The sequence below is a fragment of the Haematobia irritans genome, chromosome 2 (genome assembly GCF_050003625.1).
Source record: "Haematobia irritans isolate KBUSLIRL chromosome 2, ASM5000362v1, whole genome shotgun sequence".
NCBI lineage: Eukaryota > Metazoa > Arthropoda > Insecta > Diptera > Muscidae > Haematobia > Haematobia irritans.
The window spans coordinates 75201284-75219723 of NC_134398.1; the positions used below are offsets into that span (position 1 = coordinate 75201284).

At 36.3% G+C, this 18440-nt stretch overlaps 1 protein-coding gene and 1 long non-coding RNA gene across 3 annotated transcripts in view; one reads left to right on the forward strand and one right to left on the reverse strand.

Annotated features, from left to right (window-relative positions):
* LOC142225539 (uncharacterized) overlaps nt 1-18440 on the reverse strand; it is an 801202-nt gene that overhangs the window by 702908 nt on the left and 79854 nt on the right. The gene's annotated exons all lie outside the window — the stretch shown is intronic.
* Nucleotides 1-18440, forward strand: part of LOC142225537 (venom allergen-1-like) — a 196216-nt gene that overhangs the window by 20569 nt on the left and 157207 nt on the right. The window lies entirely within an intron of this gene.

Below are 18440 nucleotides of genomic sequence, written 5' to 3' on the forward strand. Positions count from 1 at the left end.
TCGAAAAACTTGCAAAATATCAGCCAAATCGGTTCAGATTTAGATATAGCTCCCATATATAGCTTTCACCCGATTTACACTCATTTGCCCACAGAGGCCAATTTTTTGCTCCGATTTAGTTGAAATTTTGCACAGGGAGTAGAATTAGCATTGTAGCTATGCGTGTCAAATTTGGTTGAAATCGGTTCAGATTTAGATATAGCTCCCATATATAGCTTTCGGCCGATTTACACTCATATGACCACAGAGGCCAATTTTTTGCTCCGATTTAGTTGAAATTTTGCACTGGGAGTAGAATTAGCATTGTAGCTATGCGTGCCAAATTTGGTTGAAATCGGTTCAGATTTAGATATATCTCCCATATATAGCTGTCGCCCGATTTACACTCATATGACCACAGAGGCCAATTTTTAACTCCGATTTAGTTGAAATTTTGCACAGGGAGTAGAATTAGTATTGTAGCTATGCGTGCCAACACATTTGACGGATGTGATATGGTATCGAAAATTTAGATCTACAAAGTGGCGCAGGGTATAATATAGTCGGCCCCCGACTTTAGACTTTCCTTACTTGTTATACCCTCCATCATAGAATGGGGATATATTAACTGTGTCATTCCGTTTGTAACACATCGAAATATTGCTCTAAGACCCCATAAAGTATATATTCTGGGTCATGGTGAAATTCTGAGTCGATCTAAGCATGTCCGTCCGTCCGTCCGTCTGTTGAAATCACGCTAACTTCCGAACGAAATAAGCTATCGACTTGAAACTTGGCACAAGTAGTTGTTATCGATGTAGGTCGGATGGTATTGATGGGCCATATCGGTCCACTTTTACGTATAGCTCCCATATAAACGGACCCCCAAATTTGGCTTGCGATTGCTCTAAGAGAGGCAAATTTCATCCGATCCGGCTGAAATTTGGTACATGATGTTAGTATATGGTCTGTAACAACCATGCAAAAATTGGTCCACATCGGTCCATAACTATATATAGCCCCCATATAAACCGATCCCCTGATTTGGCTTGTGGAGCCTAAAAGAGAAGCAAATTTCATCCGATCCGGCTGAAATTTGGTACATGGTGTTGGTATATGGTCTCTAACTACCGTGCAAAAACTGGTTCACATCGGTCCATAATTATATATAGCCCCCATATAAACCGATCCCCAGATTTGGCTTGCGGAGCCTCAAAGAGAAGAAAATTTCATCCGATCCGGCTGAAATTTGGTACATGATGTTGGTATATGGTCTCTAACAACCCTGCAAAAATTGGTCCATATCGGTCCTTAATTATATATAGCCCCCATATAAACCGATCCCCAGATTTGGCTTGTGGAGCCTCTAAGAGAAGCGTATTTCATCCGATCCGGCTGAAATTTGGTACATGATATTGGTATATGGTCTCTAACAACTATGCAAAAATTGGTCCACATCGGTTCATAATTATATATAGCCCCCATATAAACCGATCCCCAGATTTGGCTTGCGAAGTCTCCAAGAGAAGCAAATTTCATCCAATCCGGTTGTAATTTGGAACATGGTGTTAGTATATGATCTTTAACAACCGTGCCAGATTTGGTCCATATCGGTCCATAATTATATATAGCCCCCATATAAAACGTTCTCCAGATTTGACCTCCGGAGCCTCTTGGAGGAGCAAAATTCATCCGATCCGGTTCAAATTAGGAACGTGGTGTTAGTATATGGTCGCTAACAACCATACCAAAATTGGTCCAATCACACAAAAATTGGTCCATATCGGTTCATAATCATGGTTGCCACTAGAGCCAAAAATAATCTACCAAAATTTTATTTCTATAGAAAATTTTGTCAAAATTTTATTTCTAGAGAAAATTTTGTTAAAATTTTATTCGGTTCATAATAAAATTTTCATCATTGTCAAAATTTTATTTCTATAGAAAATTTTGTCAAAATTTTATTTTTACAGAAAATTTTGTTCAAATATTATTAGGCTCATAATCATGGTGGCCACTCGAGCCAGAAATAATCTACCAAGATTTTATTTCTATAGAAAATTTTGTCAAAAGTTTATTCTATAAAAAATTTTGTTAAAATTTTATTTCTGTAGAAATTTTTTTCAAAATTTTCTTTCTATAGAAAATTTTGTCAAAATTTCTATTTCTATAGAAAATTTTGTGAAAATTTTATTTCTATAGAAAATTTTGTTAAAATTTTATTTCTGTAGAAAATTTTGTCAAAATTTTATATATACTTTGTCAAACTGAATTATATACGTATTGGATCGATCTTTTTTGATTTAATATATAGCACGTATGGACTTACATACAATTTAGAAGATGGTGTTAGGAAATTTTAAGATACCTTGCCATCGGCAAGCGTTACTGCAACTTAAGTAATTCGATTGTGGATGGCAGTGTTTAGATGAAGTTTCTACGCAATCCATGAGGAGGGTACATAAGCTTCGGCCTGGCCGAACTTACGGCCGTATATACTTGTTATACCCTCCATCATAGGATGGGGGTATATTAACTTTGTCATTCCGTTTGTAACACATCGAAATATTGCTCTAAGACCCCATAAAGTATATATATTCTGGGTCGTGGTGAAATTCTGAGTCGATCTAAGCATGTCCGTCCGTCCGTCTGTTGAAATCCGAACGAAACAAGCTATCGACTTGAAACTTGGCACAAGTAGTTGTTATCGATGTAGGTCGGATGGTATTGAAAATGGGCAATATCGGTCCACTTTTACGTATAGCCCCCATATAAACCGATCCCCAGATTTGGCTTGCGGAGCCTCAAAGAGAAGAAAATTTCATCCGATCCGGCTGAAATTTGGTACATGATGTTGGTATATGGTCTCTAACAACCATGCAAAAATTGGTCCATATCGGTCCTTAATTATATATAGCCCCCATATAAACCGATCCCCAGATTTGGCTTGTGGAGCCTCTAAGAGAAGCATATTTCATCCGATCCGGCTGAAATTTGGTACATGGTGTTGGTATATGGTCTCTAACAATCACGCAAAAATTGGTCCACATCGACCCATAACTATATATAGCCCTCATATAAACCGATCCCCAGATTTGGCTTGCGAAGTCTCCAAGAGAAGCAAATTTCATCCAAGCCGGTTGTAATTTGGAACATGGTGTTAGTATATGATCTTTAACAACCGTGTCAGAATTGGTCCATATCGGTCCATAATTATATATAGCCCCATATAAAACATTCTCCAGATTTGACCTCCGGAGCCTCTTGGAGGAGCAAAATTCATCCGATCCGGTTCAAATTAGGAATGTGGTGTTAGTACATGGTCGCTAACAACCATACCAAAATTGGTCCAATTACACAAAAATTGGTCCATATCGGTTCATAATCATGGTTGCCACTAGAGCCAAAAATAATCTACCAAAATGTTATTTCTATAGAAAATTTTGTCAAAATGTTATTTCTAGAGAAAATTTTGTTAAAATTTTATTCGGTTCATAATAAAATTTTCATCATTTTCAAAATTTTATTTCTACAGAAAATTTTGTCAAAAGTTTATTTCTAGAGAAAATTTTGTTCAAATTTTATTTCTGTAGAAATTTTGGTCAAAATTTTATTTTTATAGAATATTGTGTCAAAATTTTTATTTCTATAGAAAATTTTGTGAAAATTTTATTTCTATAGAAAATTTTGTTAAAATTTTATTTCTGTAGAAAATTTTGTCAAAATTTTATGTCTACTTTGTCAAACTGAATTATATACGTATTGGATCGATCTTTTTCGATTTAATATATACCACGTATGGACTTACATACAATTTAGAAGATGGTGTTAGGAGGTTTTAAGATACCTTGCCATCGGCAAGCGTTACCGCAACTTAAGTAATTCGATTGTGGATGACAGTGTTTAGAAGAAGTTTCTACGCAATCCATGATGGAGGGTACATAAGCTTCGGCCTGGCCGAACTTACGGCCGTATATACTTGTTATACCCTCCACCATAGGATGGGGGTATATTAACTTTGTCATTCCGTTTGTAACACATCGAAATATTGCTCTAAAACCCCATAAAGTATATATATTCTGGGTCGTGGTGAAATTCTGAGTCGATCTAAGCATATCCGTCCGTCCGTCCATCTGTCCGTCTGTCCAGCTGTCCTTCCGTCTGTGGAAATCACGCTAACTTCCGAACGAAACTAGCTACCGACTTGAAACTTGGCACAAGTAGTTGTTATTGATGTAGGTCGGATGGTATTGAAAATGGGCCATATCGGCCCACGTTTACGTATAGCCCCCATATAAACCGATCCCCAAATTTGGCTTGCGGAGCCTTCCGGAGCAGCAAAATTCATCCGATCCGGTTGAAATTTGGTACGTGGTCTAAGTATACGGTCTCTAACAACCATGCAAAAATTGGTCCATATCGGTCCATAATTATATATAGCCCCCATATAAACCGATCCCCAGATTTGACCTCCGGAGCCTCTTGGAAGGGCAAAATTCATCCGATCCGGTTGAAATTTGGTACCTAATGTTAGTATACGGTCTCTAACAACCATGCAAAAATTGGTCCATATCGGTCCATAAATATATATAGCTCCCATATAAACCGATCCCCAGATTTGACCTCCGGAGCCTCTTGGAGGAGCAAACTTCATCCTACCCGATTGAAATTTGGTACGTGGTGTTAGTATATGGTCTCTAATAACCATGCAAAAACTGGTCCATATCGGTCCATAATTATATATAGCTCCCATATAAACCGATCCCCAGATTTGACCTCCGGAGCCTCTTGGAGGGGCAAAATTCATCCGATCCGTTTGAAATTGGGTACCTGATGTTAGTATACGGTCTCTAACAAGCATGCAAAAATTGGTCTATATCGGTCCATAATTATATATAGCTCCCATATAAACCGATCCCCAGATTTGAACTCTGGAGCCTCTTGGATGAGAAAAATTCATCCGATCCAATTGAAATTTAGTGCGTGGTGTTAGTATATGGTCTCTAACAACCATGCAAAAATTGGTCCATATCGGTCCATAATTATATATAGCTCCCATATAAACCGGTGCCCAGATTTGACCTCCGGAGCCTCTTGGAGGAGCAAAAGTCATCCGATGCGGTTGAAATTTGGTACATTTCGTTAGTATATGGCCTCTAACAGCCATGTAAAAATTGTCAAATTTTATTACTATAGAAAGTTTTGTCAAAATTTCATTTCTATAGAAAGTTTTGTTGTTCTTGTTTTTATAGCAAGTAAAGCAGTTGCTACTAGCACCATATGTAATGAAGCACTGGGTAACGAGCGTCCCTTAGCGCTAACACAATGTAAACACACTTTTCACAAAACTTGTTTTACAACATGGTTTGGGGACAATTCAGCTTGTACTGTTTGTAATAAACCTTGTAATTTAGTAGATACAATGTTCCCAGATGAGTCAGGAGAAGCAATAATGAATCGAGTCACTCGCACTGAAAAAACAGTGAACCCTTTTCCATTGCGAAATGAACTAAACTGTAGTAATATTGACCATGATTTAGCCCTTAAGATTTTTTTCAACTTGTCTAGTTTATAATTCTCTTTAATTTTAGTTCAACTATAACATTGTATTTTAGTTCATTTTTACAACACCATAAGATTTTTTGGGAAACCCGATAATAAAAATTGGTTAACAGTCTCTTTAAAATGTCGACGACTAAACTATTTTTAAATCAATCATTCCACAGTACAGAGAAATTAAATAATTAAGGAACATCAAACCGTTTTGAAATTTTTCATACATTAAAATTAAACTTTCTTTAAGCAAAAGGACTTTATTATAAAAACTTATGATGAAAGTTTTTAATACAATATTTTTTGTTAATAAAAATTATGACCACGTGGAACAGAGAGTAGTTCATTTGAACTCGCTGTTTGGACATTTTGACTTATCCTTTTTTTATTCATCGTAGGTAATTTTTTCACATATCTTGCTGGAAAAAATGGAAGCAATAATGAAAATTGTTAAAAATTAACACCATGTAATGAAATATAATTTTTTAATTCTTCATTTTATCTTGTAACTTACTATATTTAGGGGCATTTTATCAAATAGTGTAAGGAATTCAACTTTTCTTTGGAAACCGTATCTCATAAAATTTGTACTAGATACAATTAGAGAAATAATGAAGTATTCTATATAAACTTATAAAACTGTGTTGTTATCGATTTGAAGGATATAATAAAATTAATATTCTAGTTTAAAAAAAGCCAAAGTTTTAATATAAAACTTACTAATTCTCTATTAAATTGTACGCTGAGGGGAAATATAAAAAGTTGTCTAAATTTATTTGGGTTACTCTGAAATTAAATATTTATTTTTTACATTAAATAAAATTATTAAATAGGTTTCCAAAAAATCTAATGAAAAAACAAGTATATACGGCCGTAAGTTCGGCCAGGCCGAAGCTTATGTACCCTCCATCATTGATTGCGTAGAAACTTCTTCTAAACACTGCCATCTACAAACGAATTACTTAAGTTGCGGTAACGCTTGCCGATGGCAAGGTATCTTAAAACCTCCTAACACCATCTTCTAAATTGTATGTAAGTCCATACGTGGTATATATTAAATCAAAAAAGATCGATCCAATACGTATATAATTCAGTTTGACAAAGTAGACATAAAATTTTGACAAAATTCTCTACAGAAGTAAAATTTTAACAAAATTTTCTATAGAAATAAAATTTTCACAAAATTTTCTATAGAAATAAAAATTTTGACAAAATATTCTATAGAAAGAAAATTTTGGCAAACATTTCTACAGAAATAAAATTTTAACAAAATTTTCTATAGAAATAAACTTTTGACAAAATTTTCTATAGAAATAAACTTTTGACAAAATTTTTTATAGAAATAAAATCTTGGTAGATTATTTGTGGCTCGACTGGCAACCATGATTATGAACCGAATAAAATTTGAACAAAATTTTCTATAGAAATAAAATTTTGACAAAATTTTCTATAGAAATAAAATTTTGGTAGATTATTTTTGGCTCTAGTGGCAACCATGATTATGAACCGATGGACCAATTTTTGTGTGATTGGACCAATTTTGGTATGGTTGTTAGCGACCATATACTAACACCACGTTCCTAATTTGAACCGGATCGGATGAATTTTGCTCCTCCAAGAGGCTCCGGAGGTCAAATCTGGAGAACGTTTTATATGGGGGCTATATATAATTATGGACGACACGTAATTTCATTTTCGATTTAAAATGCATTTTAGTCTATTGGGAAATGGTAAATTTAAGTTATACACCCTCAAAAAAAATCGCTTCTATAACATATGTTCCAAACATATTTTGCAGGAAGCACATATATTATTGGATACTGCCGAAACATTAATATGTTTGTTTTATGTGAACATATTATATGTTGGGAAGCATTTTGAGCCCAAAAATATCATATGCTTGGAAGAATTTTTCCCAAAGACGATTGTGCTCATTGCCTAACATACTCGTAATTTTGACTTCCACGAAATATTTTAGTTCTTGGCACCTCTTTCTGTAATACAAATAATGTTGAAGAAATTATTCACTTTTATAATTTTTTTAAATTTTACCTTTCGCCTGCACGGAGAATCGAACCGAGGACCATTTTTTATATTTGAAGGTGTCCGTCAACTCCTCGTGGACTACGTATTAATAAAGAGGAACTAAACTTTGTTTTTATACATTTTACTGTGTAATTTTTCACTATTTCCTCCTTATTTCATTTTACTGTCCCAACTCTAAAAAGAGTATAGTGCCCTTTCGTTATTTTTATGAAGACACCTGATTTCTTTTTTCAAATATCTATTCTCTTGGTTCCGAATGTCTATTCTCTTTATTCAAATTAAATAATATTTAGACTTAATCATATGAAATTTTTGGCCTTATCATAAAACAGTTTTCCGAAACAACATACACGCAAAGAAAAAAAAACGTTTGGAAAACGTGTACCGAAAACGTTTTTCTTTTGTTAGAGTTTTTTGAATTGCTTCGAAAACTTTAAACTTTTATCACCAAAACAATTCGTTTCTTACAAAGTTTTTATTTTTATACCCTTCACCACTACTGTGGTACAGGGTATAATAAGTTTGTGCATTTGTATGTAGGTTAGGTTAGGTTAGGTTAAAGTGGCAGCCCGATTAAGATTCAGGCTCACTTAGACTATTCAGTCCATTGTGATACCACATTAACTAAAAGTACCTATTACATATGGGCACTTCTAGTTTTAACCGCTGAACCTTCTTGATTATTTTTCTTTGTTGAACCAACCAGATTGTTCCAAAAATATTAGCAGACTTCTTAAGTTAACGTTTTCCAGATCCGCCAGTAATCTGAAGCTATATGCTCCTAAAAGTTGCTTGCGCTTTACACAAAATGCAGGACACTCACACAAGAGGTGTTTAATTGATTCTTTTTCCTCCGCATCATGACAGCTCATACAATAGTCATTATACTTCGCGCCAATAGTTTTTGCAAAATCTCCTATCAGGCAGCGACCCGTTATAGCAGATATCAGGAGTGATATCTGACGTCTCGAGAACATTAGCATATCTAGTGTGCGGTTTAAGTTGAAATGGGGCCATATTTGCTTGGTGTCGTTACAACCCTTGCAATTCTCCCATCGAACATTTGCCATCATAACAGCCTTCTCACGCAGCATGAGCTTGCAGGTAGCTAGGGGCATACCAACAAATTCTAGTTCCCCTGGAATATGTAAGGTAGTCCCTAGCCTTGCCAACTCATCCGCTTCGCAGTTCCCCGGTATGTTCCTATGGCCAGGCACCCATATTAGGTGAATATTGTACTGCTCAGCCATCTCATTGAGAGATTTGCGGCAATCGATGGCCGTTTTCGAGTTGAGGAACACAGAGTCCAAGGATTTTATTGCAGGTTGACTGTCTGAGTATATATTAATGCCCACATTTTTTGGAACATTACTTCTCAGCCAATTCGCCACCTCTCTTATTGCTAATATTTCAGCCTGAAAAACACTACAGTGATCAGGTAATCTTTTCGCTATTCGAAGTTCCAGATCTTTAGAATATACTCCGAAACCCACTTGGCCATCCAATTTGGAGCCATCAGTGTAGAAATCTATATATCTTTTATTCCCCGGGGTCCGTGTACACCACGCCTCACTGTTGGGAATTAGAGTCTCAAACTTTTTGTCGAAAAGTGGACTCGCCAAAGTGTAATCCACTACGTTAGGCACATCTGGCATTATTTTGAGGACCGAACTGTGACCGTAACTTTTTTCCGACCACAGCGATAGCTCGCGCAACCGCACAGCCGTTGTTGCAGCTGACTGTTTGGCCAAAATGTCTAAAGGCAATAGATGCAGTATGACATTAAGGGAGTTTGTTCCTGTCTTGCTGAATGCACCTGAGATACACAAGCACGCCATACGCTGAACTTTATCTAAACCTGCCGGTTGCTGAAGTGCCGGCCACCAGACTACAACACCATATAGCATTATAGGTCTAACCACTGCCGTGTATAGCCAATGTACAATTTTTGGTTTCAGTCCCCACTTTTTCCCTATTGCCTTTTTGCACGAGTATAAAGCTACCGTTGCTTTCTTCGCCCTTTCTTCAATATTAAGCTTAAAGTTCAGCTTCCTGTCCAAAATAACGCCAAGGTATTTTGCACACTCCCTAAAGGGAATTTCAATACCCCCTAAGGAAATGGGCCTAACTGTGGGAGTTTTGCGATCTTTGCAGTACATGACTATTTCTGTCTTTGCAGGATTTACCCCAAGACCATTATCTTTCGCCCATTGTTCAGTCATCCGGAGGGCTCTCTGTATAATATCTCTAATTGTTGATGGGAATTTTCCCCTGACTGCTAGCGCCACATCATCTGCGTATGCCACCACTTGTATCCTTTCTTTTTCTAGGGAAACCAGAAGGTCGTTTATAGCAACATTCCAAAGAAGAGGTGATAGAACTCCTCCTTGAGGAGTGCCTCTGTTCACATACTTTTGTATGTTTGCTTGTCCTAGTGTGGCTGAAATACGTCTCTTCATTAGCAGTTCGTCTAACAGCCTGAGTATACATGGATCAACATTCAGAGTTGTCAGTCCATTTAATATCGAGCTCGGATGGACATTATTGAACGCCCCTTCGATGTCTAGAAACGCCACGATTGTGTATTCTTTGACAGATAGTGAGCTTTCAATAAAGCTGACTAGTTCATGTAGTGCGGTCTCAGTAGACCTGCCCTTCGAGTATGCATGCTGTCGTTTCGAGAACAAACTTGAATCGATGCTAGTTCTAAGATAAATATCTATCATCCTCTCCAGAGTCTTAAGTAGGAATGAGGATAAGCTGATTGGTCGGAAATCCTTCGCCCTCGAGTGAGAGGCTTTTCCCGCTTTAGGTATGAAAACGACTTTTGTTTCCCTCCACTTTCCTGGGATATATGATAAGTTGATACATCCTTTATATATCACCGACAACCAGGGGATAATTTTGTCAGTTACAGCTTGTAACTCCGCCGGAGTAATTCCATCAGGTCCAGGGGATTTGAATGGTCCAAAGCTATTTAGCGCCCATCTTATTCTAGTTTCCGATACAATTTCCTCGACAGGAAACGACCGCTGAGCAACTGTGGCACCGCCAGTACATGGTTCAACCGTCTGATTTCCAGGAAAATGTGTGTCCAATAGTACCTCCAGCGTCTCCTCACTGGACGTTGTCCAATTGCCCTCCGATGTTTTAATGAAACCTGGAGCGGAGTTGGTGGATGCTAGAACCTTCCGTAGTCTGGAAGCCTCGGACGTATTCTCAATACTGCTGCAGTAAGCATTCCAAGAGTTATGCTGAGCCTTTCTCAGTTCTCGCTTGTATCCTCTCAGATTCTTCTTGTAAGCGTCCCAGTCCTCAGGGGCTCTGGTGGACTTTGCCTTGTTAAAGAGCTTCCTGCAGGGTTTCCTCATATTACTTAATTCCGTGGACCACCATGGTGGTCGATGTTTCCCCCTTGGCTTTCCTCTAGGGCATGCAGCTTTCAGTGAGATGTTGAAGGCCTTAGTAATCCGCTCCACTGCGTGTTCGATATCTTGCACATTTCTCATAGTTGTCTCTGTTATTTCCGGTATCATCATATTGAACGATTCCCTATACCTATTCCAGTCAGCTTTCCTAACATTTGGCGGAAATATGATCTTGGTGATATGAACATCAAATTTGAAACTGATGTAGCGATGATCTGAGAAGCTGTGTTCACTTAAAACCTGCCACTCAGATATCATTTCATTCAGTTCTTGCGAGGCCAAGGTGATGTCCAAAACCTCTTGCCTGTTTTTAGTGACAAAGGTTGGGACATCTCCCTTGTTGCAAACTACCAGATTAGTACGCAAAATAAACTCTATTAGCGACTCTCCCCTTGCATTAGTATCACTACTTCCCCATATACTATGATGTGCATTCGCATCGCATCCCATAATGAGTTTCGTCTTTGTTTTCAGTGACTCCTCCACTAAGGTCTTAACGGCATATGGAGGCATCTCCCTGTCATGTCCCATGTAGACCGAAGATACCCAATATTTGCATTTGGCTATTTCTAAACTGGCAACAACAGTGTCTGTATTGCACATTGAAGGAAGCAGAAACAAGTTGAGCTCGTTTTTAGCAATTATACAGGCTCGATTTACATCATTACCACTATACTGCAATAGTTTGAACCCCGGAGTACTTAATTCACATATTTTGTTTTTATAAACATATGGTTCTTGAATAAGAACTATATCTATGTCCCCTTTCATCAGGAGAACTTTTAAGGCAGCACATGCAGCCTTACAATGATGAAGATTTATCTGGAGGATCCGTAGGACCATCGAGATTTTCAACAACCGTCACATCAGCCGCTTCAATCGAGTCATCAAGAATGTCCTCTTCAGAGATATCGGTGACTCTCGCAATAACCATAGGTTCAACTTTGGTGAGTTCTGAGGCAGTAGAAGCCTCCTCACGCATACGGTATCTATCCATGTCTTCAAATGTCTTGGTATCCCCCTCGACTTCGCAAGAGGATCCGCTTACTTCTGATTCAGACAGAGGCATGTCCATTTCTGAATCCTTTAGCTGATCGTTTTTATACACCTTCATTTGGATATAATGAAAGCCATAACATACACGGCCCTGGGACTTTGCTAGATGTGGCAAAGACTGAGTGTTCAATATAAACACTGCATGCCGTCTTGGCCCATCCACTTCATCCAAACGGCCAACCTTCCAATCAGCTGTTGGAAGATCTGGATTGCATTGTTTCAGTCTATTTAAAATAGATTCAGGGTCAGGAGGGTTTGCAGGTATCCACGCATGTGCTCTTGGTCTAGCCGGTATTTGTATGTAACGCCAAGAAGGAAAAGTCTGAAACCCATCGTTTAGTATACCGATCGTCTTAGAATTAAATTCTGAGTCGATTTAGCGATGTCCGTCTGTCTGTCCGTCTGTCCGTCTGTCTGTTGATGCATTTTTGTGTGCAAAGTACAGCTCGCAGTTTTAGTCCGATTGTCCTAAAATTTGGTATAGGGTCCTGTTTCGGCTCAAAGACGATCTCTATTGATTTTGGAAAAAATCGGTTCAGATTTAGATATAGCTGCCATATATATTTTTCACCGATCTGGTCATAATTGGCGTGTATATCAACCGATCTTCCTCAAATTCCGTACATCCCAATATTTTATGAGTCTCGAAAAACTTGCAAAATATCATCCAAATCGGTTCAGATTTAGATATAGCTCCCATATATAGCTTTCGCCCGATTTACACTCATATGACCGCAGAGGCCAATTGTTTGCTACGATTTAGTTGAAATTTTGCACAGGGAGTAGAATTAGCATTATAGCTATGAGTGTCAAATATGGTGGAAATCGGTTCAGATTTAGATATAGCTCCCATATATAGCTTTCGCCCGATTTACACTCATATGACCACAGAGTCCAATCTTTTACTCCGATTTAATTGAAATTTTGCACAGGGAGTAGAATGAGTACTGTAGATATGCGTGCCAAATTTGGTTGAAATCGGTTCAGATGTAGATATAGCTCCCATGTATAGCTTTCGCCCGATTTACACTCAAATGACCACAGAGGACAATATTTTGCTCCGATTTAGTCGAATTTGGACAGGGAGTATAATTAGCATTGTAGCTATGCGTGCCAAATTTGGTTGAAATCGGTTCAGATTTAGATATAGCTCCCATATATAGCTTTCGCCCGATTTACACTCATATGACCACAGAGTCCAATATTTTGCTCCGATTTAGTTGAAATTTTGCGCAGGAAGTAGAATTAGCATTATAGCTATGCGTGCCAAATTTGGTTGAAATCGGTTCAGATGTAGATATAGCTCCCATGTATAGCTTTCGCCCGATTTACACTCAAATGACCACAGAGTCCAATATTTTGCTCCGATTTAGTTGAAATTTTGCGCAGGAAGTAGAATTAGCATTATAGCTATGCGTGCCAAATTTGGTTGAAATCGGTTCAGATGTAGATATAGCTCCCATGTATAGCTTTCGCCCGATTTACACTCAAATGACCACAGAGGACAATATTTTGCTCCGATTTAGTCGAAATTTTGCACAGGGAGTATAATTAGCATTGTAGCTATGCGTGCCAAATTTGGTTGAAATCGGTTCAGATTTAGATATATCTCCCATATATAGCTTTCGCCCGATTTACACTCATATGACCACAGAGGCCAACTTTTAACTCCGATTTAGTTGAAATTTTGCACAGGGAGTAGAATTAGCATTGTAGCTATGCGTGCCAAATTTGATTGAAATCGGTTCAGATTTAGATTTAGCTCCCATATATATGTTTTTCTGATTTCGACCAACATTTTCCTTGTAAAATCGCCACTGCTTAGTCTAAAAGTTGTAAAAATGACTCTAATTTTCCTAAACTTCTAATACATATATATCGAGCGATAAATCATAAATAAACTTTTGCGAAGTTTCCTTAAAATTGCTTCAGATTTAAATGTTTCCCATATATTTTTACTAAAATTGTGTTCCACCCTAGTGCATTAGCCATCTTAAATTTTGAGTCTATAGATTTTTAGAGAAGACTATCAAATTCTGTCCAGATCGAGTGATATTTAAATGTATGCATTTGGGACAAACCTTTATATATAGCCCCAACACATTTGACGGATGTGATATGGTATCGAAAATTTAGATCTACAAAGTGGCGCAGGGTATAATATAGTCGGCCCCGCCCGACTATAGACTTTCCTTACTTGTTTTTTTTCTAACATTAGCCGACTTAAATTTTGAGTCTATAGATTTTGTAGAAGTCTATCAAATTCTGTCCAGATCGAATGATATTTAAATGTACGTATTTGGGACAAACCTTTATATAGCCCCCAACACATTTGACGGATGTGATATGGTATCGAAAATTTAGATCTACAAAGTGGCGCAGGGTATAATATAGTCGGCCCCGCCCGACTTTAGACCTTCCTTACTTGTTTTTTACTAACATTAGCCGACTTAAATTTTGAGTCTATAGATTTTGTAGAAGTCTATCAAATTCTGTCCAGATCGAGTGATATTTAAATGTACGTATTTGGGACAAACCTTTATATAGCCCCCAACACATTTGACGGATGTGATATGGTATCGAAAATTTAGATCTACAAAGTGGCGCAGGGTATAATATAGTCGGCCCGCCCGGCTTTAGACTTTCCTTACTTGTTTCTTCATATTTTATCAAAGTCCTTTAAAAACTAGTTAACGACAACTTTATTTTCAAAATTAAGACTCGACTTCCAGCAGTAATTATGCTATGTTTCAAGTAAAAAGCGTCTTTACAATGAAGTGTTGAAAAACATGTCCTATATTTGAACGATTTTTATACCCTTCACCACTACTGTGGTACAGGGTATAATAAGTTTGTGCATTTGTATGTAACGCCAAGAAGGAGTAATCATAGACCAACCTTTTAGTATACGGATCGGCTTAGAATTAAATTCTGAGTCGATTTAGCGATGTCCGTCTATCTGTCTGTCTGTTGGTGTATTTTTGTGTGCAAAGTACAGCTCGCAGTTTTAGTCCGATTGGTATAGGGTCCTGTTTCCGCGCAAAGACGATCCCTATTGATTTTGGAAAAAATCGGTTCAGATTTAGATATAGCTGCCATATATTTTTCACCGATCTGGTCATAGTTGGCATGTATATCAACCGATCTTCCTCAAATTCCGTACAACCGAATATTTTATGAGTCTCGAAAAACTTGCAAAATATCAGCCAAATCGGATCAGATTTAGATATAGCTCCCATATATAGCTTTCGCCCGATTTACACTCATATGACCGCAGAGGCCAATTGTTTGCTACGATTTAGTTGAAATTTTGCACAGGGAGTAGAATTAGCATTATAGCTATGAGTGTCAAATATGGTGGAAATCGGTTCAGATTTAGATATAGCTCCCATATATAGCTTTCGCCCGATTTACACTCATATGACCACAGAGTCCAATCTTTTACTCCGATTTAATTGAAATTTTGCACAGGGAGTAGAATGAGTACTGTAGATATGCGTGCCAAATTTGGTTGAAATCGGTTCAGATTGAGATACAGCTCCCATATATAGCTTTCGCCCGATTTACACTCATATGACCACAGAGGCTAATTTTTTGCTCCGATTTAGTTGAAATTTTGCACAGGGAGTAGAATTAGCATTGTTGCTATGCGTGCCAAATTTAGTTGAAATCGGTTCAGATTTAGATATAGCTCCCATATATATGTTTTTCTGATTTCGACAAAAATGGTCAAAATAGCAACATTTTCCTTGTAAAATCGCCACTGCTTAGTCGAATAGTTGAAAAAATGACTCTAATTTTCTTAAACTTCTAATACATATATATCGAGCGATAAATCATAAATAAACTTTTGCGAAGTTTCCTTAAAATTGCTTCAGATTTAAATGTTTCCCATATTTTTTTACTAAAATTGTGTTCCACCCTAGTCCATTAGCCAACTTAAATTTTGAGTCTATAAATTTTGTAAAAGTCTATCAAATTCTGTCCAAATCAAGTGATATTTAAATGTATGTATTTGGGACAAACCTTTATATATAGCCCCCAACACATTTGACGGATGTGATATGGTATCGAAAATTTAGATCTACAAAGTAGTGCAGGGTATTATATAGTCGGCCCCGCCCGACTTTAGACTTTCCTTACTGGTTTCAATAAAAAAAGTTATTTTTGGAAACAACAACAGTGTCCATTTTGTTTATATCAAACACTGTTCTTTTCTGACTTTTGGTCTTTAATAAAACACATTTTACAGTTCAAAATTTAATATAGTACAATGTAATGTTGAACATTTTTTCGGAATGTTCCGAACATATGTGGAATGAATGAAAAAAAAAATAAAAATAAAAAAACTTTGGTCGAAGCAGGGATCAAACCCACGACCCTTGGCATGAGAGTCAGACGTAGCAACCACTGCTTCACGGTGCCAAACTAAATGTTTGTTTCTGTTAAATAAACTTTGTTTATTCGTTTCGTGGGCGCCGCAAGCTATGCTATATAAATATAACTTATATGGATAATTATCTATTGATGACCATAACAGGTACATAGCTCAGTGGTTAGTGTGTTGGCTTACAAAGTGCATGGTCCGCGGTTCGATTCTCCGTCCAGGCGAAAGGTAAAAAAAATTTAAAAATTTATAAATTCGTATAATTTCTTCTACATTGTTGGTATTACAGGAAAAGGTGTTAAGAACTAAAAAACTCGTGGATGTGAGAAAGATGTGAGGGAAAATGCAATTAGCAAGAAAATTTGTTTTTAGTTAGTCTTTATGAAATTGTTGTTACATCCTGGAAAAGAATAATTGTTTATCACAAAAAGTATATACTTTTCTTCCAAATACACTTCCTTACAGCGAAAAGCAAATAAGAAACGAACTTTGTTTGTCTAAAATTTCGTTTGGGAGGAAAGAATTATTTTTTTGCGTGTACAAGCGGATTCACAGAAATTGTTCTCTTTTGATTCTTTCGCTGTGTTATGTTGATATCTTTCGTCAACTCTCCCGGTTTCCATCTCTATTTCTTTCTCTATACTCTCTCTGTCGCTTTGAATAAAATATCACAACATATGTATGTTTAGTTGAAATTTGTAAATTTATATATGTTTGCATTCACACATATGATTTTTATGAAACATTCATGCCCCAAACATAATATATTCTAACATATTATTATAGATGTTAGTGTTAGTGTAGGAACATTACATGTTTGCACTTATATATATTGTGTTTAAAAATTGTGCCCGAAACACATTTTGTTTATATCGGAACATATGAAAAACATCATTTTCTAACAGTGTACTAATTCGACCGTTTTATGAATTTTTGTTTTATACTAATTAAAACCAAATTGAATAAGAAAATAAATTCAAGTTTGATTCACTTTTTCGCTCACGATGAAAATTATAGCGTCTTAAAATGAGCCGTAGTCAAAATGACGAAGGATGACGTTAATGTACAAAAAATAAAGATGACTGTCCAGGGTTAAAAGAAAGTTAAAGAATCTTTACCAATTCACTATTAAATTACAAGCAAATGGGCACTACATTTTTTTTCCAAATTTTTAAGGGGTTATTCTGAAATTAAATATTTGCTTTTTACATTAAAAATATTACATTGGTTTCCATAAAAGGTCATAAAAACGTAAATATTCTAGTTGAAAGAAAGAAAACTTACCAATTCTCTCTAAATTAAATATTGCTTTTACAACAAAGAAAAACATTAAACTGGTTTCCAAAAAAAAAAAAAATAACAAATGATAATACACATAAAAAATATTCTTTTTAAAAGAAAGCCATATTAAAACAAGTATATACGGCCGTAAGTTCGGCCAGGCCGAAGCTTATGTACCCTCCCCATGGATTGCGTAGAAACTTCTACTGAAGACTGTCATCCACAATCGAATTACTTGGGTTGCGGTAACACTTGCCGATGGCAAGGTATCTTAAAACTTCCTAACACCGTAATATATACCACATAGTCCATACGTGGTATATATTGAACTAAAAAAGGCCGATTAAATACGTATATAATTAAGTTTAAAGTTTCTATAGAAATAAAATTGTGACAAAATAAAATTTTGACAACATTTTCTATAGAAGTAAACTTTGGAAAAAATTTTCAATAGAAGTAAACTTTGGAAAAAATTTTCTATAGAAATAAAATTTTGACAAAATTTTCTATAGAAATAAAATTTTGACAAAATTTTCTATAGAAATAAAATTTTCTATAGAAATAAAATGTTGACAAAATTTTCTATAGAAATAAAATTGTGACAAAATTTTCTATAGAAATAAAATTTTGTCAAAATTTTCTATAGAAATAAAATTTTGACAAAATTTTCTAAAGAAATAAAATTTTGACAAAATTTTCTATAGAAATTA